We start from the raw sequence: 13,820 nt of genomic DNA, 5'->3' as shown, positions 1-13,820 counted from the left end.
GTTTTCCTGTTTCTTTAAAATTCATTCAGGCCGTGAGCTGTGATGAATGTTGTTAGCTGCTCCTCAAATCACTCTATTCCCACCCTTTTCCTGTGATCAGGTCTTTCCCGAAACATGACTCACAGTCAGTCAGTCAAGTCACAGAACCTAAGGGGCACCCAGCAGAAAAATTCCAACCCTTGCTTCCCAGGAGCTCTGCGGTCTACCTGCCAGGTAAACTTAACTCACCTGGCACAAGGTGGCCATCCCTGGTTTCACATCAACATGATCTCAGGCACAAACCTCCGTGTTTTTCCATTTTGTCTTTAAGTTACTTGTTGACACAACTGCACAAATATGACAAAGGTATAAAATCAGGCATCTTCTGCCCCCAGTGCCTACTAATAAATGATTTTCTGCCACTTTAATGATAAAGATAGAACATTTCAACATTCTGCTACCCTTAATATTTGTCATTTTTGTTGATATTTCTATTGACTACATCTTTCAATATTTTAACAATGGAACATTTATTTAGGTTGTTCCAGACCCAGCCTTTAGTGGTAAAGGTTTTGTTGTTATATTTCTATTATGTTTCCTTTAAAAATCATTATCCTATTTAAATGGATTAAGTCAATTCTATAGGCATTTATCTTATGATATTGATGAAATTGATACATAGAGGGCAGTAGTACAAGTTGATTGGACTTGAGAACCTATACTAGCACAGTTAAGTATAAATATTGTCTATATGTAAACCAAAGTACATGCCGAGTGAGATTCTCCGACCTTTTTTCACTGTCTGCCCCTCAAGCCTGTGGGAAATGGAATATTTCTTGCCATATCAGTAAACAACGGATGTCACAGTCTTCAGCACTTGCAGGCCTCCAATATGAGCCAGCGGGCCCTGAGGCACTCAGGATATGCAAATACAGAATGCAGGCCCCAGAGAGCTGAGGTGCATATCAAAGGAAGGATTTCAGTGAGCCCATGCAAAGAAAAGCGCCACATTCCTCACCTTGGGAGAGCTGGTTTTCCTTAGTTAACAATCACCTTTTGATGTTCCCCATTACCTGCGCCAGTCCCCTGCCCTGTCCCCTCCCCCCGGTACTTTAGCTCAGGGAGGAAGGAGCGCAGAGGGACTCGGCTGAATAAGGGGCCTGCGCGCCTCGGGAGGAGTTTTCAGCCCCTTTCCCCGCAGTCGGGAGGAGGGGCGCTGACGCTGCAGCCGGACCCTGCGCCTCCCTTGCCCCGTTTCCCCTCAGGACGCTCAGGCCGAACCCCTCCCCACGCCCACCAGGCCTCGCGAGCCAGGCCGAGGGCAGGGACGAGAGGAGGGACCGAAGTTCCCGGGGACCAGACGCTGGAGGCCGCTCTTTCTGCACAGCAGGGGCGGGTGGCAGCGAACCCCTGCCCCTCAGAAGCTGGTCTTGTGCTGCCGCCCGGGCACCGGACCAGGCAGAGGGTCGGCGCCCACTTACCCGGCCCGCCGTCCCCGCGACTGTCATGGCTTCGGCCGCCGGGGCACCTCCAGAGCCGGCAGCCTCAGTGAGGTCGCCCTCCCCTCGGGCTCCGGGGCAGTTCCGTGAAGGCGGAGGGAAGAGACCCCGCCCGAGCCGGGAGTTCCAGCTCTGAGGAAACGCGGGCTCTGTTCAGCGCGCAGTGGGTGGGACCGCTCTGCCCCGAGGCCTTCCGGGAGGGAGCGGGGCGGCGGGGGAGGGAGCCGCCAGGAGCGCAGGGCCCCGTCGGGGGTCCTGGAGGGGCGGCCCGGCCTGGGGGCCACGCCCACTGTGGCCGCAGCCCAGGTCTTTTTCCTGGAATCCTACACGAAAAAGTGAGAAAGATACACAGTCTATAGTAAATATTCACAAATGATTGTTGCTGCTGTGCTCACTATTCTATTAAAGGTGTAAAATCCATAAAACACGTTACGTTCAAAATTAAATATGAATTTTTACCTTTCTAATTATGTCTCTGATATTCACAGTTGTGGTTAATGAATCAGAGACTGTGGCATCACTAGTTAAAAATGAGCTTGCTAAAAAAATAGAACTCAGGCCCACCGGACCTACTGAATCACAATCTGCACTTTTACAATCTCCCCAGTGTACTTGTGGACCCATGAATAGTTGAAAGGTACATTTCTACCTCGACATGTCTTTTCTGTATGAGAAGTACACACAATTTATCCAGTTTGATATAAATAAAACACTCAAAAATGCATATGCCTGTGTGGAAACCATCATTTTATCATTTCTTTTCCAGACAAGTATAGTCTCTATACTGGTTTTGTGGATCACATGCCATACTCTTTTCTTGTAGTTAGAAATAAGGTAGAGAAAGTTACTTTGTTAAAATATATATATATATATATATATATATATATATATTAGTGGATAATTGAAGACACTCTTCTAAATTAAAAGCAGTTGTCTTAACTTGCTGTTTTCTTCTTGGGTCACATTATGAACTCTTCCCGTGGCCACATGGCATGTGTACTTTTAACTTCAGGGACTGCTGACATTCCAGGATGTGGCCATAGATTTCTCTCAAGAGGAGTGAGAATGCCTGGACCAAGATCAATGGGAATTGTACAGGGATGTGATGTTAGAGAAGTATAGGAACCTGCTCTCCTTGGGTGAGGATACCTTCCTTCCAGAATTCCTTATCCAACCACACGGTTTGGAGTCCTTCATTTGTAGAATGTCTCCTGAAATCTTCTGCTTCCTACAATAGGGTTTCAGATTGCAACGTTTCAGGAAAGATTGGGAGTTTGTGGGTATAATTTTTCTTATTCTTTTAAAATTGCAGCCTCCCTTTTAATATACTTTGTAACTGCTTGGGATGTGTCTATATGAACTGTGTACTATATGCTTCTGTTATAGTCCTTACAATATTTTATTGTCCTATTTTCTGTAACCATTTTCCATGGATTCTTTGGGCTTAAGGTATATTAAAAGGGAGACTGCGATTCTCCCTTTAAAAGGGGACTTATTAAAAGGGGACTTCCCTGGTGATGCAGTGATTAAGAATTCGCCTGCCAATGCAGAGGACCCGGTTCGATCCCCGGCCCGGGAAGATCTCACGTGCCACGGAACAACTAAGCCAGTGGGCCACAACTACTGAGTCTGCACGCCACAACTACTGAAGCCGGTGTGTCTTGAGCCCGTGCGCCATTTATTTTTTGGAGAATAAAACCACTTCTGAGTGATTAAAATTTAGGCCAGCTAGTCAAAATGCTTTATCACCTGTTCTTCTAAAACACTGATCAATGGAACAAGTTTTACTAGGGATAACAGTGTAATTGTGTTCTGGAATTCATATGGGCAATATGGTTTATGACCTTGATGCTGAATCACGACATTTCAATGGTATAACTGCTATTAATTGTCTGTTTGTTCAACGATTAAAGCCTCACGTAATCTGAGTTCAGACTGGAGTCATCCTGGTTGGTTTCTGTCTATTGCAGATGTCTTCCAGTATGAAAGGACAAGACCAATACGGCTTACTTTACAAAATGTCTTCAAACTAAATGATGATATAATCTACATTCAATTAATTTATACATACCCTACTATAGAACAGGGTTCGTTATGCTGGCAGAGCCCGGTAATTATGTAAAACTGAAACTTTTTCTGGACTGGTTCAAGTCCTCTTCCTAAGAATATGTTTATAATCAACATTCTTTCACAAATTACCCAATTTAATTCAGCACAGCATTCCTCATATTAACTAAATGGAAAATCCTAGGCTATATACAAATCCAGAAAAGGCCAAAAATCATCAGCCCCCATGGATGATTACAACCCATTGCTGAGGCATTCAAATTACTTATTAAAGAACCACTATGTCCATCAACATCATCAATTTATATATTATTGCCCCAATGCTAGCCTTAACCCTGGCTCTCACAACATGAATTCCTCTTCCCATATCTTATCCACTAATTAGTATAAATGTAGGCATATTATTTATATTAGCCATATCACACCTAGCCATTTATTCCATCCTCAGATCTGGATGAACTTCACATTCAAAATACTCACTCACTGGAGCTCTAGGAACAATAGCACACACAATCATCTCATATGAAGTAATGTAGCAGTTATTCTATTCTCAGTCTTACTGATAAATGGATCATTTACACTTTCAACAGTAATTATTACACAAGAACACCTATGACTAATTTTGACCTGACCCCTACCCAGAATTTGATTATCTCCGTAGTAGCAGAAATCCAATGAAGCCCCACTTGATTTAACAGAAGTAGCATCAAAACCTGTATATGTCTTCAATGTAGAAAATGTAGCAGGCCCATTCACCCCGTCCCTCCTAGAGAATATGTCAATTTCCCTATAATAAACATTTCCACAGCAATCTATTTTTAGGAGCATTCGACAATCCCTAGGTGCCAGAATTATAGATTCTTTCATCTTGTAAATATAGTTTTTTTAAAAAAAATAGTTTTTATAGTTTTACTACCTTTAAACAAAATGTACTGCATTGCTGCGGAATATTCCTTCATAGGAGCGTGCATGGTTCATTTCTGCATCCGCCTGTGATGGCCTTCAGGTTCTTTCAGGTTTGGCTCCTGTGGCTGCGAGTCCATGTCCGTGTGTCCTGGTGCAGGGCTGGTGGGTTTGTGTTCAACTGGGAGGAGCACTGTGTGTCTCTGTGCAGGGACTTCACTACCTGAGACCCGATTGTTTCAGAAGTGGTTGCATCCCCCCGTTGCGTACCAGACTTTCCATTGCTCCACATCCTGCTGATATTTGATACTATGTCTTTCATGTCTGCCATTCTGGTAGGTGTATGCACGGTATTTTTCTTATGGCTTTAATCCCTCTGTTGTTAGTGAAGTTGTGCATCTTGTGGTATTCATGGACTATTTCCTGTTGTTTTTTAAAAAGTTTTAAAAATTGTGGTCAGATATACATAACATAAAATGTACTATCTTAACCATTTTTAAGTGCACATTTCAGGGTCAAGAAGTAATTCACACTGTTGTGCAAACCTGACCACCATCATCCTCCAGAACTTGTTCATCTTGCAAAATTGAAACAGTCCCCATTAAACACTCACTCCCCATTGTCCCTCCCTCAGCCCCTGGCACTCAACATCCTACTTTATGTCTCTATGTTTCCGACTGCTCTAGGGGCCTTGTATGAGTGGATCAAGCACTGTTTGTTTTTTTGTGTCTCGCTTACATCACTGAGCATAATGCCCTCAAGGTTCATCCCTGCTGCAGCCTGTGTCAGAATTGCCTTCCTTTTTAGGCTGAATAGCATCCCCTTGTATTGATGGACCGTGTTTTTCTTCTCCATTCATCCATTAGTGGACACATGTAATATCGACATTCATTTCTCCTGTCATAATATTTGTGGAATAACATCAGAAAGTCCTATGTATCAAAAGTCATTTGCCATTAACTTTTTTCTTAAACTTTTTGTTGTGGAAAACATCAAGGCTAAGAAAAGGGAAAAATACATGTCAGCTTCACCTGTGTTCAGGAATTAATGCTTTACGGATTCACTTTATTCCCTGTGTGTGTGCTATGCGTGTGCATGTGCCTGTTTGCATACATACGCTGTGCATGTGCATAGGTATGTGCACTTGCACACATTAGTGTGTGCATGGGCATATGCGTGCATGTGTGTTCACATGCTAGTGTGTGAATATATTTGTGCTGTGCACATGCATATGTCTGTGTGTGTGCTGTGCCTGCCTGTGCGCACACCTGTGTGTTTGCTGGAACCACTTGCAAGTTGGTTGCAGACTGAATTGTGCACCAGATATATCTGCACGCAGCTGCTCTAACAATCCTGCGTAGCTACGTAAAGGTCATAGATCTCAGGGATTTAAATGGATGGAGCAGGATATCCTGACACAGAGTTTGTCTTCCAATGACTGTCACTGTCTCAGTAACATCCTTCACACCTTCTTTAAGCCCCATTCAGGGTCCAGTTTAGACTCCCATTACATTCAGTCACCTGCCCCAGGTCCCCTAAAGCAACAATGTCACCGTTGGAGAGCCCGGCCAAGGCTGGGGGTGCCCCTCCTGTTGGCCTGGCCTCCAGGCCCTGCACTTGGCTCCTGTGTTCCCATCTCTCAGCCAGGCCCCGACTTGGATGGGGCTGCCACCTCTTTCCACACAGGGTCCCATCGCCCAGTCAAGGGGGTTCATTCTCCCCAAACACAGCATCAGGGCTGGGGGGTGGGGCTGACAGTCCCCACTGGGTCTCCTTCATGTGAGACCCCGTGCTGTTGAAAGAGCAGGCACCCTGCCCTCGGGGGTGGGGCCTGGGGGGTGACATGCGGCCCACGATGGGCAGGCGGGTCTCCGGGTGGGGCGAGCCAGTGTGCAAGGAGTTCCGCGGTGGGTTCTCCTCTCCAACGGCTTCTGTGCCCCTACCTCTCCCCGTGCCTCCCCTCGAAGACAGCGCGGTGCCCGGGATGGAAGCCATGGGAGCCGTCAGCCACCGCCCCCTGTACACACACACACACACACACACACACACGCACACGCACACGCTGCAGGGAAGCAGGACCTGAGTGCAGGGCTCTCAGCGGCCCTGAGCGCCCCGCCCGGAATCGGCCAGCCGAATGGACAGACCGGATCTCCCGGCCCGGACTATGCAGGACTCTCCTGCCTGGGCTTCCAGTGTGGCCGCCTCCTTCTGGAAGCCTGGGAGGCTGGAATCAGGCCACTTCTTGTCTGTCCTGGCAGCAGACTGGGCTGCACTCTAAGAAGTTCGTGGCTCGCCCGTGGATCCTGACCATCAGGTGGCCAGAGAAATTGGGAACATTTCTGTTTTGCCTGTTGAAATGTGTAATGACAACGATTTCGTTCAGTTTCCTGATGTGGGTGTCCAAAGATGAGAGACCCATGTGTGTGATCTGTACCGTCTATGAGATCAGCCCTAAGCTAGTTTAAACATGATCAAGTTCTGTCTACATGGTAGATTTAGACCTCTGCATGTCCTGTCTACTGATTATGTTTAGAGTTGACCATGTGTTGTCTATAATAAGAAGATTTAGACCTGACCATGTTCTGTGTACGCTAGGACTATGGGGACCTGGGTAAAGACCCGGCCTGGCCTCAGTACTGGGAAGCTCCGTGCCTGCATCTGAATGTCAGTGCTTAGATGTCTGGGGTCTGGAGCTGAGGTGGGCTTGTCTACGTAACAGCCTCTCTTCTGAGTGTGGTGACCTGGTCCTCCCAAGGGTCAGTGCTATGGTCGGGGCCTTAGTCTAAATCCCTGCAAGGTTCACCTTCCCTGGGGCTCATGGAGAATCCTCAGGAGGACTACCTGGCAATAATTCCAATTTACCAGCACGTGCATGGTGCGTAGGGAAGCAGGTTTAGCTGGTGAATTGATTGCAGGGCACGCAGATCGGGCAAAAGGCCGATGGGTGACAGCTGAGGCTGCTGCTGAGCTCTCCCTCCAGTCTACCGTCCCTACTCAGCAGAGTCCAGAGCGGCCCCTCGGCTTTCAGCCCTGCTGTACTGTGAGTTTTCTCAACATGTAAGTGAGACGAGAAAGGACTGAGCATGCCAGCACCAGGGTCGTGTGTTCAACTCTAGTATGAAAGCTTTAAAAACAGTTAAAATCACACAGAACCAAAGTGAGAAGAGGAGGACTCCTCTGGGACAAGTGTGGGGAAAGGAGACCCACCTGACACTTTTTCCCATCCCAGGAGGTCCCAGGGACCCAGCTTGTTTCCACATTGGGGGAGCCCCCTGCAGAGCCATGGTGTCCTGACCAAGGGGACGTGTGACCCCGGGTGCAGGGTCTGGGGAGGTGAGGTCACCCTGGGACTGTGGACATGTGACCCAGGTGGAGGGGTCTGGGGAGGTGGGTCACCCTGGTGAGTGTGGATGTGTGGCCCCAGGTATAGGGTGCGGGGACTGTGTGGGTCTCACCATACCTGCATGGGTCAGGATCACATGTATGGGGAGACCGTATATGCGCTCTTTGCCTGCAGTGTGTCCTGTCCCCTTTGAGATTTCCAACCTCTGCATTAAGGGTGTTGTCCTGATTAACCTGTGGTTCCTTTTCTTCTCTTAATCTTGTCACAATCATATGAGGTCAGGCATGTTTGAGTGGGTTGCTGCTCTGTGTTCCGGTGAGTGACAACACTTGGTGGTATCATATTAATACTATAGCATATCATATGTCTAATCTATGGGGGTCACCACTGCCTGGGTCCCCCTGGACAGAGGTCAGGTGAGCACAGACTAGCCCCCCCTAAGAATGGTCTCCCACGTGCTCTGTGAGGGTACCGTGATGGCCCCTAAGGTAGGGGACTGTGTCTGGGCCTCCGACATTTGTGATGAAGGGGAGTCGAAATGGAATCTCAATTAACAAGACATTATTTTAAGAATTTATTTGAAGTGAAATAAAACACACGTCACATACCCTTTACCATCATCACCGTTTTAAGTGCACGTTTCTGAGGCATCAGATATATTCACTTTCTCGTGGAGCCATCACCACCATCCCTAGAACTTTTCATCTTGCAAAACCAAAATTCCACAACCATGAAAGTCTCATTCCCCATTCCCTCCCACTGCCCCTGGCACCGATATCCACTTCAGTCCCTGAGTTGTCGACTCCAGGGCACCCACTGGAGTGGAATCCTGCAGTGTTTGCTGACGGGTCATTTTGGAAGAGCTGACTTTCAGTCTGAAGCTCTGCCTGTTTGCATCTGAAGAATCTGCATTTAAGGAGAGGGTGTATGAGGAAGGGGGTGTATGCGGGACAAAGGTGTCCGGGGTGCAGGTGAGCCAGGACCTGACCAGCTGCCTTTTGGGTCCTCTGGTCCCATCTCTTGGTCTGTGCCTCATCTGCATCATCACTGTCCCCGCTGGCACCGCTGGGGTGTTGTTGTCTGAGTGAGATTCCCCTGGTGCCCCTGCTCTCCTCCCCTCCTCCTGCTGGTTGGGGAGGGAACTGCTTGCTGTGTGGTCTCTACTCCTGAGGCATGAAGGACCCTGCAGCATGGACCTGCAGAGTGTGGGGTGTGGTCCCAAGAGCATGGGGCCCACATAGGACACGACATCGGGGCGTGACAAGTGCTAGGGCTGTCTCATCACTGACAGGGAATGTTGCCCAGATCCTGCTCGAGAGGGCGTGGTGGGTGGCCTGGGACCCTAGAGGCCCCATTCCTATACTGGAGCTTGGAGAGTGCATCCCCATGGGCTCCAGATTCACCCCATATCTCAGCCATATCCCTCTGTCCTGTCTTTGGACTCAGGAAAACGAGCTCTCTTGTCCACAACATAGGCCTGGTCCTGTTGATATTAGGATTCTTGAAGTTAGGCGTCCTGGGATCGCAGCTCTTTTTAGGCCTGAGAAGGAACAACTCCGGAGTGTACAACAACTTCAGATGAAACTAATATTCAATGACTATCCCTAACTACTCGGTTGTTGACTTCTATTAGTCATTATTCTCCTGGTTTTAGCTCTGATGTGGGGATTACAGAGGAGTCAACTTTTAAATCTTCATAATCTGTGTATTTGTAGCTTCAGTATCATTACTGACCCACAGTTTTTTATGGTTTGGGAAGAGTTATTGATTTCATGTATCATGTAAAGGGTTCACAATGATGATAGGGCAATTAAGATTACAATAATAGCTAGTAAATTGTTCACATTTTCTCTACCTGTGCATCTATTGTATGCATATGAGTTTAGATGTCAATATTAGTGAAATGATATAGAGGACTAGAGAACTTATTTTAAAAATCACTATTAATGTGTGATGAAGAAAATGTAAAAGTTCTTCCATAGTCGGTGATGTTGTATCTTGAGGGCCTAGATGAAATTGATATGCCTTAGTGATATACAGGCTTTTAGCCTATCATTTCACTTTGACAAAGCTACATCACTTTTTACTTTTATCTCATTTATTGAGGAAGACATGATTGTTATGGTGTTGGCTTGAAACTGGTTGAAAAGGACTTGAGTCCTTCCTTATTTTACATTTACATAGGTAGGATCTTGAAACATAGGATATGGTGGAGGACATCCGTGTAACCATTCTAGGTTAGGAGTAGCAATTTCCACTGCTAAGACTTCTTGTTTAGACACAAATGCTTTTCAAAGTATGAAGATTATTAGCATTACTGCTGCTACTGAGATGAATGGGCCTAAAGACAAAATATTTCATGTTGTGTGTGCCTCAGGGTACTCAGACTAACGTAGTGACATCCCTGAGAGGCCACGAAAGTGCTGCAGGAAGTCATATTTACTACTACAAATATACTTGTGAAGTGAATTTTTGCTCATGCTGAGTTAACTGTATAACCTGAGAATAGTGGGAATCAGTGTAGGAAGCCTCCTATAATAGTGAGGACTGCTCCCATGGACATTAGGTCATGGAAGTGTGCTACTACATAGTATGTATCCTGGAGGACAATGTCTGGGGATGAGTTGGCTAAGATGATTCCTGTCAAACCACCTACTGTAAAAAGAAAAACTAAAGCCTAAAACTCATAATATAGTGGGAGGTCAAATAGTATTACCTCCGTGAACAGTTGCTAACCAGGGACTTCCCTGGTCACACAGTGGTTAAGAATTCGCCTGCCAATGCAGGGGACACGGGTTCGAGCCCTTGTCTGGGAAGATTCCACATGCCGCGGAGCAAAAAGCCCGTGTGCCACAACTACTGAGCCTGCCCTCTAGAGCCCGCAAGCCACAACTACTGAAGCCCACGCGCCTAGAGGTCATGCTCTGCAACAAGAGAAGCCACTGCAATGAAAGGGCCGCACACCGCAACGAAGAGTAGCTGCCGCTCACCGCAACCAGAGAAAGCCCATGCGCAGCAACCAAGACCCAACTCAGCCAAAAAAAAAAGAAAGAAAAGAAAAGAAAAAGAAAAATTAAATAAAGAGTTGCTAATCAGCTAGATACTTTTACTCCTGTAGGGATAGAAGTAATTACGGTAGCTGATGCAAAGTATGCTCCTGAGTCCACAGCTATCCCTATGGTAAACATACGATGGGCCCACAAGAGAACTCCTAAAAAACCAGTGGACATGACTCATACTATTCCCAGATAGCTGAAAGGCAATTTTTGTCCTAAATAGTATGTAATGATATGTGAGTTTATAACAAACCCTGTTAGGCCATGAATACAGACTTCAGGGTGAGCAAAGTATCAAAATAGGTGTTGGTATAGGATTCGGTCTCCTCCTGCAGGGTCAAAGAAAGTAGCGTTTAGATTTCTATCTCTTAACAGCATGGCAATTCTGGCTGCTTGGACTGAGATTGGTAATTATAGTAATATGGCTATAGTTGGGGAAGATTAAACAAATAATGGTGTTTGGTATTGGGATATGACTGCTGGTTTTGTATTAAAGACTATAGTAATAAAAGTAATAATACCAAGAATTGAGGAGACACCTGCTAAATGTAAGGAGAAAACAGTTAGGCCGACAGAGGCTCCTGCATGGGCCAGATTGCAGGCTAGAGCTGAATACACGGTTCCACTGGTACCAGAACCAGCTTCTACTATTGGTGATATGAGTAGGAGTAAGAATGATGGGGGAAGTAGTCAAAAGTTTATATGATTTATTGGGAGAAATGCTACTTCAGGTGTCCGAGTTATAAGCGGCCCAAGTCAGTTTTCAAAGCCTGCAATCATAACGGGTACAGCTATAAAGAAAATTATTACAAGTGCAGGGACTGTTATGACTACCTTACAGATTTGGGCATCTCCAAGTAGCGGTCCAGGTCAGCATAGCTCAGCCTGGATTAATATAATTAAGGTGCTGCCTGCTACTCCAGCTCAAGCACCAAATAGTAAATATAAAATGCCGATATCTTTGTGATTTGTTGAAAATAATCAGCAGTGTATGAACAGAGGTAAAATGACTGAGTTAGCATTAGACTGTAAATCTAAAGACAGAGATTGAGCCCTCTTTCTGGCAAACCCTGTGGTGAATCAACAAATTGAATTGTAACTTCAGAGAAGCAGCTTCAATTCTGCCAGTGATTTTCCTGCCTTTTTTTTTTCTTTTTTTCTTCCTCAAATGAAGGAGAAGTAGACTGAAGCCAGTTGACTAGAGGATTTGCCTGTTAACTAAAGTTTCCTGGGGTTAAAACTCATCAATCTCGTAAAGATTTGGCTTAAATATAGTGTTTGCTTTACATTCAATTGATGTAGAATAAAGTCTTGCAATCCTTATTTTTAGGAATTAAGTAAATTGCACTTGTTTAGGGTTTTGAAAGCTCTTGGTCTGAACTAACCTAAATTCCTAGTCCAGCACCGATAGAATGGGTGTTGTGTGTAGTAATCGTGTGGGTATTATGATTGGTAATGATAGGAAGGTTATTTCTTTGTATGTTCAAATAGTTTTGTGTTTGTGTTGTTTAATGAAGGGAATATAGTTAGTGATGTGGAGTATGTTAGCTGCAAGTAGAAATATATGCTGAGGACTGCTATGATGGCTATTAGTGTTGGTAGAATGATGTTGTCGTTTTTGTTATCTCTTGGATAATTATTCATTTGGGTAGAAACCCTGATAGTGATGGGCGATGTCCTAATGATACAATAATGGTGAGGAAAATGATTGTGATGGGAGGTGTTTTATCTCATGTGTGTGATAATGATACTCTTGTAGTACTTGATCGGGGCATAAATAAGAAGAAGATAGTGTTGTTATGATAGAAATTAGTATGTTTAGGATTGTTATAATCTGAATATACATTATAATAGCTGTTATTCATCCTATATGGGCAATTGATGAGGAGGGTGTAATATTTTCCAGGTGAGTATGGCGAAGTCTGCCTCAGCCTCCAGCTATGATTTATAATATCACTATGATTAATAGTATATTTAGGTTGATGGATGGTGACACGTGGTATAAAACTGATAGGGGTGCAATTTTGTCATGTTGATAGCATCAGGTCTGCTGTTCATGGGATGCCTTGTGTGACTTCAGGCACTCAGAAGTGAAATGGGGAAAGTCCTACTTTTGTGACAAGGGCGATTGTCATGAGGGTGGATGCTGCTGGATTAAAGATTCTTCTTATTCCTTGTGCTCTTTGGCCAGAGTATATTAGATTAATGATAATAGCCATTATAAGTAGTATTGATGTGGTGGACTGTTTTAGGAAATATTTGTTGGATGCTTCTGTAGCTTATGGGTTCATGTTTTTTATTAGAATGGGGATACCATTAAGCAGTGTGAGCTTGTTATACAATTATATTTCCTGAGAAAATGGTCAGTAGAATGATGGTAAAAACAATGAGAGTTTATTAGCACAGGAAGGATATACAAAAATATTTTGGGGGTATGGGCCTGAAGCTTACTTAGAGAAGCTTACTTAGAGAACTTAGAGAGTTTATTAGCACAGGAACGATATACAAAAATATTTTGGGGGTATGGGCCTGAAGCTTACTTAGAGAATGATGGTAAAAACAATGAGAGTTTATTAGCACAGGAAGGATATACAAAAATATTTTGGGGGTATGGGCCTGAAGCTTACTTAGAGAACTTTACTATATAGCATGTGGTGTAATGTGGTAGGTAGCATGGAGAATGTAAAACTATTAGGAAGAATTCAATTCCAGGAATAAGAGCATTGAAACCTCTGTGATTTACTCTATCAAAGTAACTCTTTTTTCAGACATATTTCTTAAATTTGTGGTGGGTTGCCTTGTATGATGACAAGTAGTGAAAGCTCTCATATACATAGGGTTAATGTTAGTCGTAAAAAAAACTTTTTATAAGAGATGTATGCGTTGATCATATCAAAATTGTAGGTAGGAGGCTCAAATTCATAGAAAGGAGATTGTTAGATGTATTTTAATGATGACTTGGGCTGTATATAA

This window comes from Balaenoptera acutorostrata, unplaced genomic scaffold (genome assembly GCF_949987535.1).
Source record: "Balaenoptera acutorostrata unplaced genomic scaffold, mBalAcu1.1 scaffold_187, whole genome shotgun sequence".
Taxonomy (NCBI): Eukaryota; Metazoa; Chordata; class Mammalia; order Artiodactyla; family Balaenopteridae; genus Balaenoptera; species Balaenoptera acutorostrata.
The sequence above is the reverse complement of the archived record's forward strand: the minus strand, read 5'-3'. Positions refer to the sequence as shown.